Source organism: Mastomys coucha, unplaced genomic scaffold, assembly GCF_008632895.1.
Source record: "Mastomys coucha isolate ucsf_1 unplaced genomic scaffold, UCSF_Mcou_1 pScaffold22, whole genome shotgun sequence".
Classification (NCBI taxonomy): domain Eukaryota; kingdom Metazoa; phylum Chordata; class Mammalia; order Rodentia; family Muridae; genus Mastomys; species Mastomys coucha.
Genome location: NW_022196905.1, coordinates 112,791,175 through 112,815,489, shown reverse-complemented (window position 1 = coordinate 112,815,489; position 24,315 = coordinate 112,791,175).

Here is a 24,315-nt window from a genome sequence, read left to right as displayed (position 1 = left end):
AGACTCAGGCATGTTCATTCATTTGATTGTTTGGATTCAGCTTGGATTTTCTGCTCTCACACAGTTCTGAAGCGCCTGATTAGGGAATGGTGCTGCCCACAGTGGGCAGGGTTTCCCCCACTCTGCCCAACCCCCAAAAGCCAACCCAATATAGACAATCCCTCACTGAGACTCTTCCTACAGGATTCTAGGTTGAGTCACACTGACAAAGATAATCATCATACTGCACCTAAGAATTCATGAATGCTCACACATATGAATGCAGGCACATACACTCCTGTACAGGTGCACATATGCACACAGGGAAGGACTTTCCATTCAGGCAATTGGATAAGGTCATTCCAAGCTCTGGTAGTTTTTGTAGACTCTATGCTCACTTGTCTCCTCTGAGTGACACTTCTCTGTCACCCTACGTGGAGATCCTTGCTGGGGACATCTATCTATCTATCTATCTGGCTTCCTGGAAAGGAAATGAATGTAAAAGGGACCCATCCTGTTGGAAAAAGAAAGGAAGTCTTGTGCAAAGAGAAACTTTCAGTAGGTCACTGCTGTTCTGGAAGTTTCTAGACAATGGGAAGCCATTGGATGGCGTCTGTTATTACGGCTGTTTTTCAAGCAAACAGCTTTTGTGCCTTGACACTGAGATCATAGGAGTTGCTACCTTCTTAGTGGGTTTGCTGTGGAGTGTCTTTGCCAGTGGTGCTGTTACAGTCTAGATGCCTGGGAGGGAGGTGGCCTGGGGGAAATGATGTTGAGCATCAGCCTCTGGTCCCTCCAGCTAAAGACCCAGCAATTTTCCATGCAGTTCCTTGGAATTTAAAAATCACTTAAAATATCTTATTATACCTGCCTGTCCATCTGTGTGTCTGTCTGTCTATACACTCACACAATCACAATGTGCATGTGAAAGACGACAGCTAGCAAGAGTTGGTTCTCTCCCTCCACCATGTGGGTCCTAGGGGTTGAACTCAGGTCTTCAGTCCTGGTGGCAATCACCTTTACCTGCTGAGCCATCTCGCTGGACCTAAAATCTTTCATGTGCCCTCTAGTATAAGACTGTCTTATACACACTAATCGGAACATCTTGCATGGCCTTGTGATAGTTGGATGAACAGCTGAGATGGTGAAAGTGGGGGTCAAGAACAAAGAAGATCTCAAAGTCCTGGGGAATATGAGAACCTGATCCTGAGTTCAGATGTTATAATCTCAGTTCTGGCCAGATCTACTTTTAACAACTTCTCCTTCTTGATATACTTCAGGGTAGACACAGGTCGCCCTGAGAAGGTAGGCCAATGGGCAGCCAAGGGACAAGGGTTTGAACCCTGTCTTAGGGTTTCTATTGCTGTGAAGAAACACCATGACCACAGCAACTCTTATAAAGAAGGACATTTAACCGAGGCTGGCTTACAGTTTCAGAGGTTCAGTCCATTATCATCATGGTGGGAAGCATGGCATCATGCAGGCAGAGAAGGAGCTGAGAGCTCTACATCAGAATCAGCAGGCAACAGGAAGAGACTGATAGTCGCTAAGCCTGGCTTGAGCTTCTGAGACCTCAAGGCCTACCCCAGTGACACACTTTCTCCAACAAGGCCATACTTCCTAACAGTGTCACTCCCTATGATCCGATAGAGACATTTTCATTCTGTCTACCATAAGTTCTAAGTCCACTAGTCACAGGCCATAAAGGCTTGAACCAATGGTTTAATTTCGTAGTGCCTCAATTTTCCCATCATAGTTGGGGTCTTATTAAAGTCAGGCTTCAAATCATGCTGTGCACACATTATTATTATTATTATTATTATTATTATTATTATTATTATTATTATTATTATCAGCAGCAGCAGCAGCAAAGCCTTCCTCCTGCAGCACTTCAGGCTTCTATATGTGCCCATCCTCCAAAGGAGCTGTTCATTGAATAACCCTTCCCTTCCCTGCCATAAACTGATGCTAGTGGCAGGGATAATGGAACCAAACATCTTGGTCTGCAAGTTTCAGGTGGAGACATTAGTATGTAGAGAAGCCAAGGCATTTATTTCCTTAAACATTCCTGGAACAGAAGAATTTAGAAGCACAGCCTGGTAACCAGGATGCTTGAATTGAATGGAGGATAGGATGCCACCCAACGAGCCTTTCATTCTCCTCACTGTTTCAGGTCTGCCTTCTGAAGAGCAGATACCATATAGTTCCAGGGACACTGAAGGGTTAAACTCTAATCCTCAATGCTCTGCAGCTGGCTTCAGCAAGCTTCCTGGGCTCTGATTTTCATTTACAAAACAAACAAACAAAAAGCTCTTTAATAATTCCCAGGCCCCTTGCTTTGTGGCAGAAAAGCCAGGCTATTTAATTGCTGGGCTATTGATCAAAAACTGTTTCCTTTTATGGTGGGTGAAAGCTATATATAGCATTCATCCACCTACCCACCCATCCATCCATCCATCCACCCATTCACACACTCATCCATCCATCCATCTATACATCCATATATCATCAATCCATCCATCCACCCGTCCACACACTCATCCATCCCTCCATCTAGCTACCCATCCATCCACCCATTCACCCATCTATCCGTCCATCCTCCCACCCACCCCATCCATCCTCCTACACACCCAACCACCCACACACCCAACCATTCATCCATCTACCCCATCCATCCATCTAGCTACACATCCATCCACCCACCCATCCATACATTAATTCATCCATCCATCCTCCCACTCACCTACACATCCACCCATCCATCCATCCATTTACCCATCTATCCACTCATCCATCCATCCATCCATCCATCCATCCATCCATCTTCTCACCCACACACCCATCCATCCATCCTTCCGCCTACCCACCCACTCACCTATCCATCTGTCCATCTATGCATCCATTCATTCATCTACCCCCCCTTTTTCTCAATAAGTGCATTCTGGTCACTTTCTCTGTGCCTTTATCAATAGACACATCTCCCAGGTTGTATATTAAGAAATACTAACCCATAGTATTTCCAAGCCTCATATGGTTAAAGTTCCTTTAACCATACAAGGCTCTGAGCTTGAGGAGCTCATCCATCCCCTTCATGAAGTCTCCACCTTCAAGGTATTAACCAGTTGAGAGCCTCTACTTAGTCCTGTCTTTTCCTTGATGGAGTCAGGTTGTCTTGTTCCTTGGAGTCAACCTTCTTTCTGGGGATGCTGGCTCAACCCTGCATGGCTCGAAGGCTCTACTCTTATGGCTAGAAGGATAAGTAGGTGGTTATATCCACTATTTAAAAAAAATCACCTGTTGATTAGATTTGAACCTTTGAATTTTAAGGAGACACAAGCATTTAGTCTATACCATCTATGAGAATTTAACCTTTACAAATAAACCTTTACTTTTAGATTTTACTTTTTTTTTTTATATGCATGGGTGTTTTGTCAGCATGTATGTATGTTCTTGATGTGAATGCCCAGTGCCTGCAGAGGTCAGGGAAAGGGATTGGAGAGTCTTATCAAATGGTGTCTATACAAAACACCTTGATAAAATGTCAAAGACGCCTATGACTGTAATCTACTATTCTGGATTAAATCTCTCCAAACCTCGTTCCTGTACGGGTTACTTTGGAATTGCCATGAAAGCAATTCTAATGGAAGGGACTTCGGGGAAGATTTACCTTAGCTGGTGATTTCATGAGATTTTAGTTCATCCTGGAAGAGAAACTCAGCTCATGCCGGGGGGGATTGTGTAAAAAATTGTTCACATCGCTGTGGACTAGGAAGAGGAGAGGAGGCGGGGCTAGAAGGAAGGTACACTTTTCAAAGGCCTACCTCTTAACAGCTACTTCTACTAGCCAGACTACACCTCCTCGAGGAGTCACCCCTCAGCTCCGAGAGTAACACCACCACCAGTTGGGAAACAAGTATCCAAAACATGAGCCACTCGTGGACCATTCAGAGTTAAACCTTTAAACAACCTTCATTTTGTCATGGTCCTGGGATCTCAATTCAGAGAGCAGAGTGGTCTTGTCTTTGTTTTCTGATAGCCAGATTCCAGGTTGTAAGATTTTTTTTTTTTTTTGGTTTTTGGTTTTTCGAGACAGGGTTTTTCTGTGCCCTGGTTGTCCTGGTACTCACTGTAGACCAGGTTGGCCTCGAACTCAGAAATCTGCCTGCCTCTGCCTCCCAAGTGCTGGGATTAAAGGCGTGCACCACCACCGCCTGGCCAGTTGTAAGATTCTTAAAGAAGGAAGCCAGAAGTCCTTCACTTGTATAATGGTGCCAGAGCCCAGCTGAGAGGTGTTTGCCAGAGAGCATATACACAGACTCTCATGGTAGCCTGGGCTTCCTTATAATATGGTGTTCTCACAGTAGCCGTATTCTATTCAAGATTCAAGGCTCTAATGTTCTCACAAGCAAAGCAAAATCTGCTTGGTCCTTTGTGAAAAGCCTTGGTCACATGGCTCCGACCACACGATTTTGATTAAAGAAGATGAGCATTCATCCAGATCCAAGGGAGAAGGATATAGATCCTTCTATTGTTGGGAGGAGGGGTTAAAATATGGCTGTTACATAAAGATGAATAAGATTCTATCATTTAAAAAATAGGTGAATCTCAAGATCATATTAAGAGATATAAGCCAGACTGAGCCAAACAGTGTACACTTTCTCTCATGTTGAATGTAGATTTTTAAAATACAGAATAAGAACCTGTAGGCATTGTTCAGTGGTGAAGAACACTTGTTCATGTAAGAGACCAGAATGCAGTCCCCAGCACTCATGTGGAAGCTTATGATCACCTGTAACTTCAGCTCTAGAACATCCATAGCCCTCGTCTGGATTTTGTGGAGACATACGCATAGACACTTAAGTTAAAAAAAATGTAAATCTTTTAAAAAGTATACACACACATACATACTCACAAACTCACACATGCACATACACAACATAGACATAGAACAGTGGCTACTTAGGAAGCTGAAGGAATCAGCTAAAGTGGGGGTAAGTAGGGATTGACTGATCAAAGTATTTTATATACACATTCGAGGTCATAATGAAACATGTTACTTTGTATAATTAACATGTGATAATTAAAATATCTATAACCTTTAAGGCTTTCTTAAGCATTAGCCGCAGCTGGCAACAATGGTGACTGCTAGCTGTGTCCCAGGATTGATCTTTTGCAATGGCCCTGTGGTGCAAAAATTCACGATTTTTACCTGAGATTGTTTTGGGATTCTCCTACCCCTATGACAGCAAATGACAAACACAACCCAAATCAACTCTCTGATCTGTCAGATGATAAACCCTTCACCCTAGCCTGAAGTCTATGCCTCATCCTTATCCCATAATCCTGGACTAGTCAGAGGAATTCCAAAGTAGAAAGAAAAGATTTTAAAAATGACCTCAAGGCATTTTCTTACTCATAAAAGCTAGTGTGTGTGTGTGTGTGTGTGTGTGTGTGTGCTCCCCCAAGTAAGGGTATGTATATGTCTGGGTTCATGTACATTCCTGAGCATAATATAGGGCCAGAGATCAAAACCAGGTATCTTTCTCAATCTCTGTCCACTTTGTATTATGAGGCAGGGTCTCCTAGTCAGCCTGGAGCTCATCAAATTCTGTTAGGCTGGCTGGCCAGCACCTCAGGGATGCTCCTGACTCCATTTTCCCAGAATTAGAGTTACAGGAACACAGCACCAGCCCCACCATTTCACATGAGGCCTGGGAATTAAACTCAAGACCCCATGCTAGAACTCATCCCCCAGCCCCAGGTTATCCTTTATTTTAAAGAGTTATTTATTTTATATATATGAGTATACTGTAGCTGTCTTCAGGGCATCAGATTCCATTACAGATGGTTGTGAGCCACCATGTGGTTGCTGGCAATTGAACTCAGGACCTCTGGAAGAGCAGTCATTGCTCTAACCACTGACACATCTCTCCAGCCCCCCACCCCACCCCAGGTTATCTTTTATCAAAGATAATTTTGTTATTATTTTCATTGTATCCTGATGTCCTGAGTTGATACTATCGTAGCAAAGTGGACCCTCGTCCCTGTTCCATTAGTAAGCAAGTGCTGAATGCCTTCTGGGTAGCATAGGCTATGTTTTGCTGCCCTGCCACTCATCCCCACCTCTGGACTAAATGATGACGTCCCAAAGGATACAGGAGACTATCATTTTGATAACAGTGCATGTTAAGCAGAACAGAAAGTGAGAGAGAGCTTGATCTCTGTGCCCTGTTCTGGAGCTGGCTGAGTCTATGAGATGCCCCAGGCATCCCAGAGGCAGGCAGGTCCTGCAAGACAACCAGAGGATCCATACATGAACATGGTGGTGTAGGTGAAGGAGTATTTGTCCTGCTGTTGACTCACAAGGTGGCTCAAGTGAGTGTAGGAGTTGGGGGCTGCTCTCAGAGATTGGCTGAGTTTAAGGAGCCACCCCTCCCACCCACACCCCAAGGGGCCCAGGGCTGTGCCCTGCATAAAACATGGAAATATGAGCTTTCCAGTTGTGCATGCTTGTTATACTTCAGGAATTTAAAGTGACCTTAAATATCACAACTGTCCTTTCCATGACCCAAGAAGCCTCCAGGGTCTCTTGAAGTCCTAACCAAGGCTTCCCCCATTCCTGTTTAACCACAGCCTGACATCTTTCAGATGCTGCTGCAATGGACCCAGTACACAGTAGGTGACGAATTAATGTCAAAAGCAAGGCTCTTGACCTCTCACTGACTCCACATCATGTAGAATCAGTCTCCACAACACACTTCTTTCTACTTCCTCCCACGGCTATCACAAGATACCACACACTACATAAATTAAAAACAATAGAAGCCTATCTGTTTCATGGCTCTAGAGGCTGGGAAATGCAAGACTAAAAGGCTGTAACCATGGAGTGTCTTCTTGCAGGGTTAAAATATGGAATTGCCTTGACCCTGAAAGAGTAAGAGAGCAAGAATGAGGAAAATGAATGGTGAGAAGAAAAGGAGAGAGCTAGCCCTTGTTCCTTTATAGTTAACCCACACTCACAATCAAAGACCTAATGCATCCAGGAGGATTCAGTCCTTAGGACTTAGCCATCTCTAAATGGTCTCTGTGTCTGTGCATGTATGTGTGCATGCATGTGTGCACATGTGTGCATCAGTGTGTCCATGGGTGTGCATGTGTTTGCCTGTGTATGTGCATGTGTGTATATGCATATGTACACGTATGCATGTGTACATGCATGTGCCTATGCACATGTGTGTTTGTGTGTGTATACGTGTGCGTGTATGTTAGAAGATAACCTTGGGTATTATCCCTCAGGCATGGTTCACCTTTCTTTTAAAGCGGGGTGTCTCACTGGCTCTGAATTAACCTAGCGGACTAGGTAAGTTGGCCAGGGAGCCTTAGGGACCCTCCTGTCTTTGTGTCCCCACGACTGGAGTTACAAGCATGTGCCACTATGCTCAGCTTAATAAAACCAAACCAAACCAAAACAACTAAAAAGCCATGGTTTCTAAGAATTGACCTCAGTGTGTGTGCTAACAAGCTGCCTAGCAAACTGCCCAGCAAGCGCTTTACCTACCGAGCCACCCAGCCAGCCAGTATCCTGCTTCTCCATCACCACAAGCCAATTCAACTGCAGTTGGAGTTGTCAAACAATACCCAAGCCCCAGCGGCCACCCTGTCTTCTGTCTCTTTCATTCTCCCTCTCTTCACCTGCTCATGGCTCCCCTCAGTCCTCTACCCCAGAATCCTCTTCATACCCTAATCCCTAAGTCTTGACTAGAGGCCACTTGCTTCTGACCTCTATCCACACACAGGCTAGCACGTCTTGAACTCAGGCACAGGAGAGTTGCTTCCACTATGCTGTGAGACAATATACCCAAGAGCTTCAAAGCACAAGGCAGAACATTTTTTTAAAAATTATTATCTGAGGGTAATTTCATTTTGCCCTTTGATGTCTGTATCACATTAATGGCATCAAACATTTTGAGACAATAATGTCCTTAATTATAAATATTCGGACAGTACTAGGACCCAAACTGCTGGGAATTGCTCTGTCTCCCTTTCCAAGCAGTCTAGGCTCTCCATAAGGGAGCCTCTGTGCAGACGTGTACTGCTCTGAGTGTGAACACTCTGCATTGACTCCCCAGGCTCTGTGCTCATGAGACGGGCCTTGCTGTTGTCCAAGACCTGCCACAGCCTGAGCCTACCACCAGGACACATGGAAACTTGCATATCTCTTAGGTGGAACTGCAGGCCCTGGGGTACAGAAGGCTCCTCAAATACATCGCCTCTAGAATCCTCTGAGCAGCAGTCTCTGTTACAGTTCCAACCCCAGAGTGTCCCTGGCACGCTCCTGTTTTGAATTCTTGTTTTCCAGTGAGAGGCAGGACCTGGGGAGGCTGCAAGGGTCTACTTATGTGATACCTAAATGGTGGGAGTAAGACCCAACTTCTGGTTCAGACCCTGCCTTCTGCTTCCTTGTCTACCAGCGTGTGAGCAACCACCACCATAGACTGAGCCCCTCTTGCCATCCTTACCAGCCATGACCGATTGAAATCCCTTGAAGTCGTGATCCCCAATAAATCTTTCACTACTTACTGTTTCTGTAGATTATTTTGGTTCATAATGACATTCACATCACCAAGAATCTTCATCTCAAGTGACTGGGGCCACCAATCAGATGGGTGAGAGTCCCTGGCTCTTAACACCGAGCACAGGGAGTGTGTGTGTGTGTGTGTGTGTGTGTGTGTGTGTGTGTGTGTTTTCTCCTTTGATGTCTTCTGTGAGGAGATTGGGACCTACATCAAAATCAAGTGTTTTCTTTGGTCTGTAGAGGGAACTACCTCATATCTTGGTGTGGTCACATTATAGACTTGATTACATTCCAAAGAGAAGTGTAGAGAAGGTGAGGCAGGCATTTCCCCGTGACAAGGAGTACTTACCCCAGAGAGGATATGTTCAGGAAAGAGTCTGAATAGTGATCTCCCAGGGGCTGCTTTTGGGGTTCAGTGTTCAGCCATATCCATAGTTAGTTCTATATCCCACCAAGTGAGGATAAAGGAGAAGCCATTATCAGAGGAGACACTTGGGTTTGAACATTTGACATGAAACAGAAAAGGTAGCAGGCACTCTTAGTAGGATGAGCTAAGTGTACCAAATCTCCTCTTAAAGCTACAGTGACCAGCATTTGGAGATTAAACCTCTTGTCCAGACCAGGCATTTCTAGGAAGTGAGATGGTAAAGATTTTATCTTGGTCACCCAAAATCCCAAAGCCCAGGCCACCTTGGAAGTAGGCCATCGTTCAGCATTAGGAGAGAGTCTTTTGTCTGAGACGATCTTGGAACTCAGCCCTTGCAAACCTCCAGTCCTGGGGAGGACAGGCCTTGCAAACGCAGGTTCCAGCTAGGAGCCCGCTGGTGCCAAGCCTCCAGTTATGTGGGCCACACCATATGGAGCCTAGAATCCATCCCAGCCTTTGGCAGGCAGCCTGGCCTGGGAATAACCCCAGAAGACTACGTTTTTTGATCAGAAAAACTGCAGCTGGTTTTCAAAGTCATCGTCGGAATTTTTAATTTTATTTTATTTTGAGACTACCTTCACGCTGCCACCCCCACTTGCCTTTCATCCAGCTCTCTAATTTCCTTGGTGTTCTGGACGTTTGCATAGGTGTGCGGCACGTGTTTAGAGAGATATTGGGAAGTGAGGAGGGGTTAGCACACCTCATTTGGCCAAGCAAGAAACGAGGCCTCAAGAAAAAAAAAAGCCCCAGTAAGTGCAGTTAAAGACCTCAAGTCGAGTTAAGTGCATAAACAGCTGTGGCCTCGTCACAGAGTCTCAAGGTTGTAACTGGGGAGGAGGCAGGAGGACAGAAGCGTTCTGAACATTCTGGAAAACAAACAAACCTTCTCGTCCCTAAGGTGCAAGCATTCAGAACTGGGAACCAAGAGGACACCCCTGACAACAGAACCTCCGGTCCGCGAGGCTGCTCTGCCTTGGCTCTCAAGTGAGTTCCGGAGGCCTCTGAGAAAGTCCATCGTTCATTTTCCAAGTGATTCACCAGATACCCCCTCATGCTAGAGCCAGACTTCTTAAAAGTCGGCCACATTTGAATTCTCCAAAGTGAAGCCACATTTTAGGTTGGGGCCGAAGGGGACTTGGAGCAGAGCCACCCTGGGATTTTTAGAAAACAGTGAATCCATTTTTGAGGTTTAAAGACTCCTAGAATTCAGAGTCTGGGCTCAGCCTGGGAAGGAAACTGGTTTGCATCCGACTGAACCAGCCAGGCCCCCACCCCACCTCCCACCACTTTGGCACAAGTTATTGAGCCATGTGCAGAGAGGTCTAAGCCCATTCTTGTGTGAGAGTTTTACAGCAGAGCAGCAAAGGGTCAGGCTCCTGCTTATAGCAGGGGAGACTTTAGGTGCCGTAACTGGCAGCCAGGGACATGACTCAGTCGGTAAAGCACTTGCCTGGCAAACAGAAGGACATGAGCTTGAGCCCCAGATGCAACATTTAACAGCTGGGTGTGGTGATGCATGCCTTTAATCCCAGTACCTGGGAGGCAGAGGCAGGTAGACCTCTTGTCAGTTTGAGGTTAGCCTGGTCTACATAGCAAATTCCAGGCCAACCAGGGCTATGTAGAGAGACCCCGTCTAACACACAAACACAAACCCAGCATGGTGGTGTGTATGCTGAGGAGGCAGAGACAGGAGGATCCAGTGAGCTCCAGTGAGAGACCTTGCTTCAAAATCAACAAGTGGAACTCTCCTGAGGCACTGCACCAAAACTGACCCCTGGTCTCCGTGTGCAGATGAACATGCACCTGGTCATGGAACAAGATCTCCCAGTGTCTGCAATGTAAATCATGTCCCTTCTCACGCTGAGTTCCCAGGACAGTAGCTTTTTTATAACTGGTTAGGATAGGAAGACACACACACAGGGAGGGGGGGGGACACATGTACGATCTGGGGCTCTGTTATTATCTCTTGCCCTCGTGGTACCCCACAGATGCTTGCTGGCTTATTTCTCACACCACTGCAAATGAAGCTGACTAGTATACTTTCTTAGGCAATACTGAGAAAAGGAGAGGGGATGTTGGAATATAGGGAAGGGGGAAAGCAACTACCAGTTCATCAGAGACACCACAATGTCTAGATAAAGATAGATTGTGTTGGACCATGTAGAGAGACTGATATAGCCTCAGAACACAGTCAAAGTGAGCCAGGCCCAGTCAACACTTCTGACCATGAACATAGCTGAATCCTGACCCCTTTCTTCTGTCAGCTCAGCTTCTGTAACCCAAATTCCAAGAAATGGAGGAGGGGGGCTGGGGGCTTATGGGAGAAAATTGCTCAGCATGCATGAAGCCCTGGGTTCCATCTCATAACCGCACAAACCATTCCCTTCTCAGGAGTGAGGAGGCAGATGCAGGAAGATAAACTGTTCAAGGTCTCTCTGGCTCCATAAAGAGTTAAAGCCTGTCCTCAACCCCAGAGACACAGATACATACACACACACACACACACACACTCTCTCACACACACACACACACACACACACACACACACACACAGATACACACATAGACACAGACACACAAAGACACACAGAGACACAGACACACACAGAGGTACAGAAACACACATACACACAAAGGCACAGATGCACACACAGACACAGACACACACAGACACATACAGAGACACAGACATACACACATACAGACACACAGACATGCACACACAAAGACAGGCAGACAGATATAACACACACACAAACACACACACACACACCACAAAGACAAAACACACACACACCACAAAGATAAAACAATAAAGAAAGCAAGTAAGGACATAATGGAAGAATGAAAGAGGCAGGTGGGGGTGAGGGGAGCAGGAATTCAATAGTGATGACGTCAGTGGCCATGCCAGTCAGCTAAGAGGAATCTAGTTACTTCCTGGTCAGTTTATTACAAACCATTCAGTTTTGTCAGTTGTATAATTTCTAATTTCTTTTTAAGGTATGCAGTCTATTTCCTGTCTGTCCTCGTACCTCCACTGAGTTATGAGTACATTATACAAAGTCCTAGCCCTTGTACTTTGAAATGTGACCTCATTTGGAACTGGGGCCAGGCTATCGGGGCGGAGCCTACAGAGAATCTTAGGGATCTCAGAGCAAAGGCCCATTGACCACTGAGGCAGGATGGGAGGGGTGGCTGTGAGCCAAGGAGTGTGGGCTATGTTGACCACCGGTGGATACTAGGAGAAAGGTCCATGACAGTTTCAGCTTTGGGGCTCTCAGGGAGGCATGGCCCAGCTGATGCCACGAGTGTGGAATTCTGGTCTTTAAAGTCCTTGTTGATTTAAACAACTTACTCAGCTTTGATCTTTTCATTGTTGCTGGTGCCCTCTCTGACAGGGTCTCTGTATAGCCCAGCCTGGCCTTGAATTCACAGTCACTCCTATCTCAGCCTCCTGAGTGTAGTAGACTCAGAGGGAGTGCCACTCCACCGATGGCTTTTCGCTTTGTTGGACCCGGGATCTCCTGCAACGGCTTCTGATTCTGTTACAACTGTCCCGGGGCTAATTTACTATCCTGGTGAGTACAGCCAAAGGCCCACATGAAACACTCAAAATGGCAACATTGTAAATGTCAGAGCTCAAAGCAAGCTTCCATATTCATCTTGTTCACATTTTTTTCCCTACCTGGATTCTGCCATGGCTCTAATCCTTCACTAAAGCAGGCAGAATGTATATTCTGTATGTTGTCAAATAAATTTGGAAATTCCTCCATGACCTCGTCCTGGAACATAAAAAGCGATGTCAGCATAGGAAAGGAATTGGCAAGGCCTGCAGCCAGGAAACTTTATTTCCTCTGAATAAAGACAACATGATCCAAAGCTCTCAGGGGCTGGGATGCTTGGCTCAAACAAACAAACAGACAAACAAACAAACCCAAGGAGCTTGGGGGATGCTGTTTGGGATGTTCGACATCAGTTTACAGCCAGCCAGCCAGTCAAAAAACTAGAGAAAGCAGGAACTCATTCACGGTTACCCAGTGTCACGTTCTGAATGCTGATCATTGGGCTGCAAAGAAGTCCTAGACTGAGTAGGAGGCCCCTTATGCAAATAGCTCAGCTGCTTTTGCTGGAGAGGGGGCGGGGCTGGAGCAGAACATTCCTATAAACAAATCAATCTGGGTCGTGGTAGCTCAACTCTCCAGTGGATGGAATTATGCTTAGGTGGTTACAGAAGGATCTTGTGATGGAGTTTGTGTCCCTGTCAGAGGGAGAGGCCAGGTCCCTTTTTCACCAAGGGAGACACATCAAGTATGCCTTTTCTGTTCTGCTCTCTTCATTGCTGCAGCTGGATAGCCGACAAGTGGGTAGAAAGTGTTCGTTCCAGATCACAGTTTGAGAAGAGGAGTGAGACATGGCCAGGAAGGCATCTCTTCAGGAGTATGAAGCAGCTGCTCATATTTTGTCCACAGCCAGGAAGCAGAGAGCAGACAGGAAGTGGTATGAAACTTCCAGAACCACCACCAGTGACCCACTTCTTCCAGCGAGATTCCTCCTGCCAAAGATTCCCACAAGTTTCTAGAACAGCGCCACCGCTTAGTGGGCATGCGCACAGGCCTGTGAGGGATGTTTCCCATCCACACCACCTCAGTGACTTTCTGCTAGGCAGGAAGAGGCCCACACCAGAGCCCATCTGTGCTGCCTCTGACCTTGGCTACAATCAAAAGGCATATGTCTGTTGTTTGAGCCAGCTACTCAGGGCACTTTCTCATGGAGTCCAGGCCCACGAAGATGGTCATCTCTACAATCCCTTCCGGCGTGAAGATGGTGTTGCTATCGATCTGCCTTGTGTGTGGCTGAGAGCTGTAATCCAAGCTTGGATGGAAGCCTCTATCCAAGGGGCTAAATGACTATTCTGGTCCATGATGTATTACCCTTCGGCCATCCATTTCTCATCTTGGCCCCGTCAGCGAATTCTCTGCTGACGAGTTAATGTATGTGAGAGTGCTTTGTAAACATTCGGACCTGGTCCATGGACCTGGTCCATGCGAGGGACTTGCTTTTGTGCTGCGGAGACTGGCAGCCTCACAGCTGGACTGAAAGTGAGAGAGAGTTGTGCCCAGTACCAATTGGCGACCAGGCACAAGGGTGCTCTATCTATGCAAGCACACAGTAGGTATGTGGTATATCTATGTAAGCACACAGTGAGTGTGCTGTATGGTTTCAGTTTAAAGGAAAAGAATTTGTTTTGTTTTGAGACGAGGTCTCACTCTGTGGCTTAGGCTGGCCTTGAACTCATCATCCTTTGTCTTTCCCAGTCTTTCCCATCCTGTCTTTCCCAGATGACAAGGGTACATACACATGTGCACACACACACATATTCACAAAGAAGATGGCATATTGGAGGTGTGGCCTTGAACACTTAGGCTTAAGGCGTCCGTTGAAGGTCCCCCTAGTCTGCCATCTCTTAAATTCCCTATTCTGGTTCACACACAACAAACTCGTGTAGCCTGAATTGCTTATCAGCCAATGACCAAAAGAGGGGTCTGTGCTAAGGAGATCCAAACCATCTTTTGGGGAATATCAAGAACTTAAAGAAATAGTTGCACTTTTCAGGGCACTTTAACCTGTCTTGGACTCTGTCCTTGGCAAGCTACTGGGGAGTTTGCTATGGAAGTTTGCTATGAGTTCATTATTTTAAAAGCATCAGAAAATAGTCTCTGGGAAAAAAAATGGTGCATCTGCCACAGCATCCTAATGGGCCCTTTCTGTTCTCTGTCTCCTGCCGGGCTGAGGGTGTCAGGGTTCCAGCTCTCTGCTTGCAACGTCATAATGTCGTAACAGAGTAATGGAGAGTTAATGCAGCTGGGAGACTGACTACCTAACAAAAGGGCCTTAAAAGAGAGGTGGGGTATAATTTATTAAGAGGACTATATGGAACAGGGAGCTTGCAACATTTATGAGCAAAGAAAATGTGATCATTCACAATGCCCATGCCCAGTGCTGGCTCTGTGCTGTGAAGCTGCTTGCTTGGGACACCCAGATCCTCCCTTCACCCTTGAGTGCCCCAGACTCCAGTGGAGAGCCAAGTACTTGGTAGAGTCTTAGGAATTACAGGTCCCTTGTAAACTCTGCCATCTGATGGAGATGCATCTTCATATAAGGACAGGGAACACCAGCCTAGGTAGGGGTTGCTAGAGCTTGGGATATACCTCCTGTGGGTTAGGATTTCAGTCAGAGCTCTGGACTGTATGAGGTGCCAAACCTCAAAGACTAAAGAGACTCCCCCAAAGTAGGTCTTGAGGCAGGGCTGACCACCAAGCTAGTCAGCATTACAGGCAATCAGGGATTAGAAGATGACTAGTGCTGCCATTGAAGAGGTCTCAAGGTCAAGCCCTAGTACACATGTTGTGTGGCTAACAACCACTTGTAACTCCCACCTCTATGGAATCTGGTGCCCCCTTCTGGCCTCTGCAGGCAGTGCACCCACATGCACACACTGACACATAGATACACAGGTACACATAATTTAAAACAAAAACAAAGTAAGATAAAAAAAACAGTAGAAGTCACGGCTCTTGGCCCCCATGGAACTCATGAGAAGCTGTCTGTCTGTCTGTCTGTCTGTCTGTCTGTCTGTCTGCTGCTGCCTATTAGTCCTCAGCTGAGGGTTACTGCTGAAGTTTTAGTCTCTTGGCACACTTGGACTTTTCTTCATGCTAAGAGTACTTTTGGGGTGAGGAGCAGGAGAAAAAACCTCTCAGACAGAGTCAACCCTGTTTAAATGTCATCGCCAAAGAAGTAACTGTCCATCTATCATGACATCACCCAAAGGAATGGAGACACTTCTTAAGTGAACTGACTGGTTGAAATGTTCCTTTGTTCTGTCTTCAGCTGTAGGTGGTTCCAGGGGCTCACTGGGCTTTGTGTGACGTGGCCTTATCACACAATCTCCTTGACTGTCCAACTCCACTCTCAGGAAGGACTGTCCCCTTAATGGTGGATGATTTTCAAGGCAAAAGGATCTCCAAATAATTTTACCAGGATTTACTTGATTTCCCAATCTTAGCTTGTTCGTTTAAAGATACAGAGAAGTTTGTTGCTATTTTTAATTAATTTATTTTTTTTAATTTAAGTTCTTCTGAGATAGAGTTCCAGTGAGGTCAGGGGGCTCTCAGCTGTCATGTAGCTGAAGATGATCTTGAACTCCTCCCATCCCTACCTCCTGAGCTCTGGGATGGCCAGTCTGCAATGCCACACCTGGTTTCTGACATGCTCTTGGTGGAACCGATAGTTTCGCTTGCTAGGCAAACTCTACCACATGAGCCATATCTCCAGCCCTGGGAACAGTTAATTTAATCAGCATGGACTCCCAAGTGTAAGGATTCCACAACATACTGTGCCTGGAGTCACTTGGGTGTGAGTGAGCCTCATCTCACTTCCTGTTTGAATGTGTTGCACCCATAGGTCATCTGGACAAAGCATGACTCCTCCTTTTCCTCCTCCTCCTCCTCCTCCTCCTCCTCTTCCTCCTCCTCCTCTTTCTCCTCATCTCCTTCTCCTCATTCTCTTCCTTCTTCCCCTCCCCCTCCTTCTTCTTCAACAACGTCAAGGGTATTTTTAAATTTGAATTCTTTATTGATATTAAATTAATTTTTATCATATAATATATGCTGATCGTGCTTTTTTTCTGTTCCCCAACTTTTTTCAGATCTTTTTTTTTTTCTTTTGAAAATATCAGGTCTTGCTTTGGACTCATCATCCTCCTGCCTCAGCCTCTGAAGTGCTGGAATTACAGGTTTGGGCAGCCACACTCTGCCTCTACACACAATGTGCCCTGGGAGCCACACCCCCATTCTTGGATTGACAGCTTAGCAAAAATATAGTGTTTACAAGTGACTCTCCTTGCTGAGACAAAATGCCTAACAAAAGCCAGGTGAAGAGCCAAGCATCTATTCTGGCTTACTGTTTCAGAGAGCTCAGTCCATCATGGTGGGGAAAGCATGGTATCAGGGCACAGGGCGGCCATTCCCAGTAGTCAGGAAAGGCCTCTGTATTTCCCCTTTTATTCAGCCTGGGAACCGAGCCATGGAGTGCTATGAGCATCATTCAGGGTGGGTCTTGCACCTCTGTAAATGACCTCATAGACCTATCTGGAGCTGTATCTCCTAGGCAGCTTCAGATCAAGTTGGGCGGACAGGAACCACTCACCTCCACATCCTGTATCCACGGGAGAGACACCGTTTTTTTCTAGAGTCTTACAGAATCACCACCTTGAGCAAGGAGCAGTTGGTTCACATAGCAAAGTGGGGTCAGAGGTGAGAGGGAAGATAAGGCCATGATCCCAGTATCCTGGGGGCATCGTCTATACACCATGAGAACCTGGCGTCAGCTTTTATCCTGGGCCTGCACCCAGGGGCCCTTATTGTGTACCTCTCAGACTCCACGTTGGTTACTGCCTGTGTTACCGAATACCCATGAAATGCAGAATGGCAGCGTGACCTCCTGAGTATTAACCCTGCCTCATTACCGCACATCAGCTGTGACAGCCGGCCTCCTATGTCAAGGAGATTTAGGAACTGCAGAGGCTCCAGTGGAATGCTGGAAACCAGGAGAGGAGAAGGGGCCCAGCCATAGCTTGACCCACAGGGTGCCCTCAGTGCTATATCTCCCTAGCCCTCTGTGAAGGCCCATCCATGGTTGGAAAGAGCAAGGCTTCAGGTTCCACAGTTTTCTGTGAGCCCCCAGTCTCCTCTATGTTTTAAAAGTTAAGTTGTTTACATTCTTCTAATTGTTACATACATATGTGTATTATTGTGTAAGTGTGTGCATCTGCTATGGCACACAGTAGGCCAGAGAACAACGTTGTAGGGTTACTCCTCTCCTTCTACATTTATGTGGAACCCAGAGATCACATGCCGGTTGTAGGTCGTATCATCTGGGCATTTGTATCATTTCTTCTTTATCCACTGAAACATCTTGCTGGCCCCTTCCCTCTCGTCTTCTGTGTATTGGAGGCAGTTATTATAAACAGTTCATGATGCTGTGCACAAAAGGATTCCCTCCCTTCCCTGTCTGTATATGTATGTACATGACTTTGCATATATTGTATATATTTGCATACACAAGCGCATGGTGTAGCTGGCTTCCCTGGAGCTTGCCACTTGAGACCTTACGTTTTGTGGCTCTCCCCAATGGGGCTTTTGACAAAACTTGAAGACAATTTAGGGGCTAGAAACCCTTGCAGTTGACAGCCAGATTCCTCTGACTCTGCTGCTCGGAAAGCAGGATGAGAAACAGCCACCTCTATTCACTTGTTCTGGGTTAATCACTTTCCCATTAAGTATCAACACTGGATTCCCAGCAGCGTCTTCTGAGGTGGGTGTTCTTGGCCTGCAGAGGTGCTATGATACTTTGCAGTGGATGCTAGTTGCAGGGAAGTGGCAAATCCCACCTGGCTGTATACCAGCAAGCACTATGTTTTTACATGACACCATGCCAGACCCCTTGAACTTCCAGTCTTATCACTGGTGGTTGGGGGAGGTCAAGGGTCTTGGGTCTCTAATTCAGTTCCAGGTCTGGTTTTCCTAGGATGGCTTTTGATCCCCCCAGTGTGTGCCCTGGGCCTCAGCTCCAGTTACTCAGAGGTTGATGTGCCCTGCTGCCTGGGACTTCAGGACCAGGAGCTGTGCTGGCAATGATGGTGAAGCAGTTTGATTATGTGTTAAGTGTCACGGGGTAATGAGCCACAGGACTAACTTGGAAGGTAGCACTGGGGAGGCCCCCAGACCACACTTCTTTTCAAATTCAGTTGTAAACATCAAACAATCCAGAGTGGAACTGTGACCATGGGCTCAGAGGACCCCAGCTTTAGCCTCATTGGCTCGGAGGACCCTGGCTTTAGCCTCATTGGCTGTCTTGACTTCCCCTTCTTCTGCCTCTCGCCCCAGCACATCCTTGGGGGTTGTTGCACCCAGGAGGTCTCCCCTTGCCACAGGGCAAAGCAATTAGGCCATCCAGAGAGAATTAAGGCAGGAGGCACAAAGGTGGGGAGTGATATTTAGGGCCTTACTTGGAAGGGAGACCTGGGATTAGACAGGCATAACAGTCACACAATGGTGATGGAGACTAAGGGACCAGTGTCAGGGATCAGGACAGAGAAAAGGGTATTTCAGGCCAGCAAAGCCTGACTATCCCTGGAGTCTGGACACAAATTCAAATGGGAAGAATATGTAAAGTAAGACTGACTGATGGCTCATTCATTCATTCATTCACTCACTCATCTATCTACCCACCATCTATCCTTCCACTTACCCATCCATCATCCATCCATCTTTCTATGTATCCATCCACCCATTCATCCATCCATCCATCCATCCACACATCCATCCACCCATGCACCCATCCACTCATCCATCCATCCACACATCCATCTACCCATCTACCCACCCATCTACCCGAAATCCATCCATCCATCCATCCATCCATCCATCCATCCATTGACTACAGATCAAGGTGCTTTCAGGAATCACATGTTTGGACTGAGACTGGTATCATCAGTTCTCTGTCAAGAAACTCTGGACAGGGAATGAGCTTTCTTGGGCCTCGGTTTCCTCATTTGTACCTAGGGGATTGAATGCAATAATTTTTTTGGAGGTTGGACAGGCTTACATGATGTATTTTAAGAAAATGTACACTGTTTTGTATACAAATATTCAAGAGAACTGTGTGTGAAGTTGCTCGAGTATGGAGATTGAATAATTACAGTCTGTACTTACTTCTCTTGACGTATTATTCATAAATATTAAGTTTTTACAAACATGAGCAAGTTATTACTCCTCCCTCCAGGCTTCCCTCTCTCCCTCCCTCCATTCCTTTCTTCCTTCCTCTTTTATTTTCTGCCTCCCCTGACTTGTTCTTCCTTCTCTCTCTCTCTCTCTCTCTCTCTCTCTCTCTCTCTCTCTCTCTTTCTCTCTCTCTCTTCCCCCCCAACTCTATGCCCCCACCAAGGATCTTACTATGTAGCACAGGCTGCTTGCAAATTCACAATTCTTCTGCCTCAACCTTCCAAGCATTGCCATGGCAAGTGAATACTACCCCACCTAGCTCACTTTCCTTTTTTTGAAATGAGAAACTGAAGCACCCCCAGCCAGGTTCACTTATCTTCCGGAGGCACACACACTGTGAAACAAGGACATATCTGCACTCAGGAGTATAGTATCAGAAACTCTACACCCACAAGCCAAACTGCACCACAGAGAAAAATCAAAGTGTATCTTATGGACTTACAAACTGAAGATGGGGTCAGAGGTCCTTTGAGAGCTTGTAAAAGAATTCAATTCACTGCCTTTCCCTGCCGCTAGCTGGGGAGAGACACGCACACCAGAGCACACAGACACATGTTTGTATGTGCAGGCTGTGGCCTCCCCCGACCTCTGCACACCATGCCTCATGGCGCTGGCTATTTCCTGGGAAGGAGTGGATGGAGCTGCTATGTGGACGCCTGAAGGGCAGGCTGCTGACCCTGTGACCCCAGTTCTGTCCCACGCTGCTGCTCTCTACCTCCCCATTTCCCCCTTCCTGCCCCTCCTCTCAGGCCAGGCACAGACATAGCAGCCAATTTGTTACCTCCGTAGGAGGGTCAGGGCCCTCCTGGCCCCAGTATGCTCTGCTCAGCATGGGTCATTTAGCTAGAGCTGGCTTGATTTTTCTCTCTGTTCTTTGAAAGAGTGAATGAGGAAGGAAGAGGGAACTGGGACCAGATGGTGACCTCTGACTGGAGGCTGCTTCTCTGGAGTCCTGGACAGACCTCAGAATTGTCTATACAGGACCATGGCTAGACATTCTGATGGAAAGTCAGGGTCTACTGTAAATAAAAGGATAGACTGAACACTTATTTAAATGCATAATCTTATGTAGCCCAGGATGGCCTTGAACTCATTATGCCACCCAGGATGACCTTGAACTTCTGATCCTCATACTTCCACCTCCCAAGTGTTAGGATTATAGGTATGTGTTCAAATTATACCTTGTATCTTAGAAGTGGAGTTTTTGCGTGAAGCTGTGTGTGATATTTTATGTGTACATGATTGTGTGTATGCGCCTGTTGACCTAAATTCAAATGAGCTTTTTCCTTGGCCAACGTATCATAGAAATTATTAAGGTTTTAAACATATTGGGGTCTCCAAACCTAAGAGCTTAATAGCAAACCTAATAGCAACTGGATGAGAAAAGCTTCTCAATTTGAGAAACTGAAACACCAAAGGAAACTACCATGAAATCCAGAGTTAGACTCATTGGCTATGTGGTTCCAGGAGCTCTGACTCTAGTACTGACTGCAGCTGTTTGGGAGTGGAGATGAAGGAACCATCACCATGCAGAAGGAAACCTGTCATGTTTGGGAACCACCGGCAGGAAAGGTTGTTGTCTTAGTCAGGGTTTCTATTCCTCACAAACACCATGACCTTGAAGCAAGTTGGGGAGGAAAGGGTTTATTTGGCTTACTTCCACATTGCTGTTATCACCAGAGGAAGCCAGGACTGGGACTCAAGCAGGTCAGGAAGCAGGAGCTGATGCAGAGGCCATGGAGAGATGTTCCTTACTGACTTGCTTCTCCTGGCATGCTCAGCCTGCTCTCTTATAGAACCTAAGACTTCCAGCCCAGGGATGGCACCACCCACAAGGGGTCCTACCCCCTTGATCACTAATTGAGAAAATGCCCCACAGCTGGATCTCATGGAGGCACTTCCCCAACTGAAGCTCCCTTCTCTGTGATAACTCCAGCCTGTGTCAAGTTGACACACACAACCAGCCAGTACAGTTGTCAACACCAGGCAAAAATGGGCGTCCCCTCTGAGGGGCCATAGCCAACCTGTGCTAACTGTTACAATCTTGGATAGTTGAACCAAATGTGACAAATTTTCCAGAGTTAGAGATTCCCAATTTCTATCTGTAATATCCTCAGCTTTAAATGCTGGCTCTACTCAAGATAGAAAGCCAGGCAAACCAAACAAAACAAATGATGGGCCGACGCTGGCTGGTATGTGGGCTTCTTTTAGTCAATGCTCGACAGTGACCCTCATCTTCTGGATAGCAGAACTGAAACTCAACAAGAAACATGAAGTCCTCTCAAATTTACCCAAGGAAAGCACACAGAGCTGCGACTCAAAGCTTGACTGTCAACCTAACAGGATTTAGAATCACCATGGAGATGCATCTCTAGGTATGCCTGGGACCGAGTTTCTAGATTAGGTTAATTTCAGCAGGAAGACTCACCTAAGGATGAGTGAGTCACCCTGTGGTCGGGGACCCAGACAGAAGGAACAGGAAACATGGAGCTGAGACCCTGTGCTTCCTGACTGCAGATATCGTGTGACAGCCAACTCCCTCCCATTCCCACAGGGTCAGTGCCACCTCCTCCAAGGGAACCAGAACAAACACAGTGACTTCTTTCTTAACCCAGCTGGGGGATTAAGGTGAGGTTTGGTGCCTTAATGTCCCCAGTTCTCTTGTTGTTAGGGTAGAAAAGGTTTTGTGTCAAGTCTTAATCTTGAGCTTGGCGTATAACTTCCCCGGCTTTAAGCATGTGTCATGAGAGTTGGGAAAAAGAGATGAAGGCTACTTGCTGTGCTCCCTGCTGGACCCGGCCACCATCCCGAGAACTGTCAGCAGAAGCACATGAGAGGTACGAGGTAGAGACTTGACGTCTCATCCAGGGCCTATCCTGGATCAGTGCAGCTGACTGGATTCATTACAAGCAAGGACACTCCAAGTCAAATAAGCTTAGAAAAACAGAATCACTGGCCCTTTTAAGGAATCTTGGAAACTTAGGAGCTAGAAAGATAACTGAGCTGATGAACTATTTGACTCACAAATGTGAGGACCTTAGTCCAAGCTCCGGAACTCATGTTTAATAAAAAAAGGAAAGAAAATTGTGCAGGCCAGTACATGCCTGTGAAGCCAGAGCTAAGAAATTGGAAGGTGAGCCCTGGCTGGCTGGATCAATGAGTTCTTAGTTAATGGAGAGACATTCTTCTAGAAAATGAGGTTGAAAACTATACTCAAAACAAACAAACAAACCAAAGACAAAAACCAAAAATCAACAATAACACCGATGACAACAATCCAGGCTCAGTGGATAAAGGTGCTTGCTGCTATATGATGCGAACCAGGCAACCCCACTTAGATTCCTGGAAGCTGCATAAAGATGAGATGAGAGAGAACTAACTCTACAAAGTTATTCTCTAATATCCACAGGGCAAACTGTGGTGTATGCATCTCTTCATCATAATATCCGCCCCCCCTCTCTCTCTCCCTCTGTCTGTCTCACCCACACCCACCCACACACCCACACCCACACAGAGACAGAGACAGAGACAGAGAGACAGAGACCAAGGCAAGACAGAAGCAGAGACAGAGACAAAGGGAGAGCGTGAAGTCTAATAGTCTGAATACAAATATAAGGTTGAATATCTCATCAGCCAGGCACTGTGCTTGGGTTATTTCGCTCAGTATGCACCTGAAAAGGTTGATGTGACCATCCTCATCTTTCTAGAGGGAGGGAGACACTGAGTCTTATACACATGCTCAAGATCATCTGGTTAGGATGCAATAGTGTCTTTGGTGCTAGATATGGGTTCTTGTCTCTAAACTCCATACTAACTACAAAAGTTTTAAAATTTGGTTTAATTTTTAATTTTTTGAGAAGTTTTTACATGAGGACTGTATTTACATCCCTTCCTTTTCCTTTCTCTTAGGCAGATAGATGATAGATAGATAGATAGATAGATAGATAGATAGATAGATAGATGATAGATAGATGATAGCTAAGTAGATAGATGATAGATAGATGATAGATAGATAGATGATAGATAGATAGATAGATAGATAGATAGATAGATAGATAGATAGATGATAGCTAGGTAGATAGATGACAGGTAGGTAGATAGATGATAGATAGATAGATGATAGGTAGGTAGATAGATGATAGATAGATGATAGATAGATAGATAGATAGATAGATAGATAGATAGATGATAGCTAGGTAGATAGATGATAGATAGATGATAGATAGATAGATAGATAGATAGATAGATAGATAGATAGATAGATGATAGCTAGGTAGATAGATGATAGATAGATAGATGATAGGTAGGTAGATAGATGATAGGTAGGTAGATAGATGATAGATAGATGATAGATAGGTAGATAGATAGATGATAGATGATAGCTAGGTAGATAGATGATAGATAGATGATAGCTAGGTAGATAGATGATAGATAGATGATAGCTAGGTAGATAGATGATAGATAGATGATAGGTAGATAGATAGATGATA